Raw genomic sequence first — 4248 nt, 5'->3', positions numbered from 1 at the left:
GCGGCGGGAGCATTCACTCACTCACTCCCCCATATACCTGTGCGAGCAGGTGTCACACGGAGCCCCAGCATGCAGTGCGGCACAATGGGACCACTATGAAAGAGTACAATCCACACAACCATCCGTGCGACAGAAATTGGGGGCAAACTTGCTCCCCCGCGTGCCTGGCTGGACAAAAGAATGTTTGATGCCACTGTGTGTAAGATATTACAAAAATGGAAACTTGGCTGCCATGTCCGTGGGTGTTACATAGGGTTCTGTGGAACCACAATAACCTGTAATTATTGGCCAGACAGTGTAACAAGACAGATCGAAATTTACTGGGGGGGTTAGGAGCCAGGTCCAACTCGAGGTGTCATAAACAATAATCGCCCTCCCCCAACGTTACAAATATTATCACATGACCCTCCCCTTGTCCTGTAAATAAAATGTGCACATCCTCCCCAGTCATAGACTTTACCAAAAAATTATTAGCACCACAAGTAATGACTTTAGCAACTTGGTGTTTAGGTGGATGTCACTTGACCACTTCAGCATGGTTTTGTGGGACAGTCGATGCCACACTGGGCTACAGCCCAGAAGGTTGAGGAGCTCTCTTCTCCCTGTCTGTTTCATTACTTCACAATCAGAGCGGGTTGCAGACAGTAATCAGCTAGGAGGAAATCAGATTAACATTCTGATGCCATATTTGTAATTATATAAAATACATGCAATGAATTTCACAAACAGGTTTCTGTGTCAATGCACCACACAACCAATAAGCAACGCTGCAAACATATTACCGACTTGGAGCATTTAATCATGGTTTGCATTTTCCACACCACAATCAAATAGAGCATGTCGATCTTGACAAACAGAAATAACATCCCTCCCTACTCATATACGAAGGTTAGGCTTGACAATCTCCAAATGTCATTAAACTTTTTATTGTTTTGTAATAGATGTCTCTTTCCATTCATCGCATGGCAGGTGGGCAGTTTGGACCCTGGAAAATATATAAGAATGTCGTAGATGAACATGTGCAGGTAGCCTACAGGAGACTTTTGAAGTAGCCTGATCAGATTAACACATTGTGACTGGTTGTGTTTATGCCACACATAAATTAAATTACAAATGGAATATCTACATAGGCGTACAGAAGCCCATTATCAGCAACCATCACTCCTGTGTTCCAATGGCACTTTGTGTTAGCTAATCCAAGTTTATCATTTTATGTTAGCACAGCTGAAAACTGTGGTCCTGATTAAAGAAGCAATAAAACTGGCCTTCTTTAGAAAAGTTGAGTATCTGGAGCATCAGCATTTGTGGGTTCGATTACAGGCTTAAAATGGCCAGAAACAAAGAACTGGAGCTCGGCCCCAGTGATGTACTGGGCTGTCCGCACCAACCTCTGTAGCGGCTAGATGTTTTTAACTTAACCAAGATAGGGCACAGCCCATCGTTTCAAATGTCATGGGCAGATCAAGCATGAGCTAGCAAGATCCTATTGGCACATTTGTAGCATGCCAGTAGGATCTTGCTAGTTGGTTTAAGTATACGTGTGTAATAACTCAATTTGTTTTTGCACTCCTAAACAACGCAATTTCTTTTACTTTGGAAAAGGGTAAAGTCTACAAAACTTAGTCCACTCTGTCCGTAACAGATTCTAGTTTTGGGAACAGAAAACTATATCGATGTGGATGGGGGTATGCTCTCCCCTCTTTCTCCTATAGTCCAGGGTCAGCCCTTTGGTCTTACTGAAGTTGAGGGAGGTTGTTGTCCTGGCACAACACTGCTAAGTCTCTGACTTCCCTGTAGGCTGACTCATCGCCGTCGGTGATCAGGCCTACCATGTCGTGTCAACAGGAAACTTGATGGTGTCGGAGTCGTGTGCGGCCATGCAGTGTGGGTGAACAGGGAGTACAGGAGGGGACTAAGCCCACACCCCCGAGGGTTCCCCTTGTAGAGGTACACTGTGGCGGAAGTGTTATTGCCTACCCTCATCACCTGGGGCCAGCCTTTCAGGATGTCCAGGATCCAGTCGCAGAGGGAGGGGTTCATTCCCAGGGTCCATAGCTTGGTGATGAGCTTTTCGGGGAACCGGGTGTTGAACGCTGAGCTGTAGTCTATGAACACCATTCTCACATAGTTTTTTCCTCTTTTGTCCAGGTGGGAGAGGGCAGTATGAAGTGCAACTGAGATTGTGTCATCTGTGGATCTATTGGGACGATATGTGAATTGGAGTGGGTCTAGGATGTCTGGATGATGGTGTTGATGTGTGTCATGACCAGCCTTTCAAAGCACTTCATAATTACAGTTGTGAGTGCTACTGGGCGATAGTTATTTAGGCAGGTTACCTTGGAGGTCTTGGGAACAGGGACAATGCTGATCATCTTGAAACATTTTGGGATTACAGACTGGGACAAGGAGAGACTGTAAATGTCTGAAGACACCTGCCAGCTGGTCTGTGCATGCTTTGAGAGCGCGCCCTGGTATTCTGTCTGGCCTGTTAACCTGTTTAACTTTTTATGGCTGGGGGGCAGTATTGAGTAGCTTGGATGAATAAGGTTCCCAATGTAAACGGCCTACTCCTCAGTCTCAGTTGCTAATATACAGTGGGGCAAAAAAGTATTTAGTCAGCCACCAATTGTGCAAGTTCTCCCACTTAAAAAGATGAGAGAGGCCTGTAATTTTCATCATAGGTACATTTAAACTATGACAGACAAAGTTAGAAAAAAAATCCAGAAAATCACATTGTAGGATTTTTTATGAATTTATTTGCAAATTATGGTGGAAAATAAGTGTCTTTTATACTGATAACAAGTTCAAACAAGTGCCATTAATACAGGTAACGAGTGGAGGACAGAGGAGCCTCTTAAAGACGAAGTTACAGGTCTGTGAGAGCCAGAAATGTTGTTTGTTTGTAGGTGACCAAATACTTATTTTCCACCATAATTTGCAAATAAATTCATAAAAAATCCTACAATGTGATTTTCTGGATTTTTGTCATTTTGTCTGTCATAGTTGAAGTGTACCTATGATGAAAATTACAGGCCTCTCTCATCTTTTTAAGTGGGAGAACTTGAACAATTGGTGGCTGACTATAAACTTTTTTGCCCCACTGTATGTATATTATTATTAGTGTTGGATAGAAAACACTCTAAAGTTTCTAAAACTGTTTGAATGATGTCTGTGAGTATAACAGAACTCATATGACAAGCAAAATCCTGAGGAGAAATCAAAACAGGAAGTGAGATATCTGGGCTTTGTATGTATTCACCAGAGTCCCAAATGAAATCCCCTTGAAATATGAATGATGTTGCCCCGTCTGGGGGATCCACTAGATGTCAACCATCAATAGAAATTATAATGAGGCTTCTATGTTGTTGTGGGAGTGAATGAGAGCAGAATATATCAGCTGTCCATCAAGCAGCCATTTTGTGATTGTGCTTTTTCCTCATGGTACCCACTTGCGTTCCATGGCTCACGAAGACTAGAAGGAATACTCCGGTTGGAACTTTATTGAAGCTATATGTTAAAAACATCCTAATGATTGATTCTGTACTTAGTTTGAAATGTTTCTTCAACCGGTAATATCACTTTTTGTCCGATATAACGCTGACCAGAATTAGCGTTTGGATATGTACACCAAATGCTCTAACAAAAGAAGGTATTTGGACATAAATAACGGACATTTTCGAACAAAACAAACATTTGTTGTGGACCTGGGATTCCTGGAGTGCTTTCCGATGTAGATCATCAAAGGTAAGGGAATATTTATCATGTAATTTCTTGTTTATGTTGACGCCATCTTTGCGGCTGTGGTGTTTTTAAATTGAGCTCCGTCTCAGATTATGGCATGCATTTCTTTTTCCGCAAAGTTTTTTTGAAATCTGACACAGCGGTTGCATTAAGGAGAGGTGTATCTATAATTCCATGTGTATAACTATATTATCATCTACATTTATAATGAGTATTTCTGTTGAATGATGTGGCTATGCAAAATCACTTGATGTATTTGGAACTGGTGAATCTAACGCGCCAATGTAAACAACGATTTAAAAAAATATATAAATATGAACTTTATCAAACAAAACATGCATGTATTGTGTAACATGAAGTCCTATGAGTGTCATCTGATGAAGATAATTCAAGGTTAGTGATTAATTGTATTTTTATTTCAGTTTTTTCTGAATGCTATATTTTGCTGGAAAATGGCTGTGCTTATTGTGGTTTGGTGGAGACCTAACATAATCGCTTGTAGTGCTT

Source organism: Oncorhynchus mykiss, chromosome 11 (assembly GCF_013265735.2).
Source record: "Oncorhynchus mykiss isolate Arlee chromosome 11, USDA_OmykA_1.1, whole genome shotgun sequence".
NCBI lineage: Eukaryota > Metazoa > Chordata > Actinopteri > Salmoniformes > Salmonidae > Oncorhynchus > Oncorhynchus mykiss.
Note: the sequence above shows the minus strand (reverse complement) of the source record.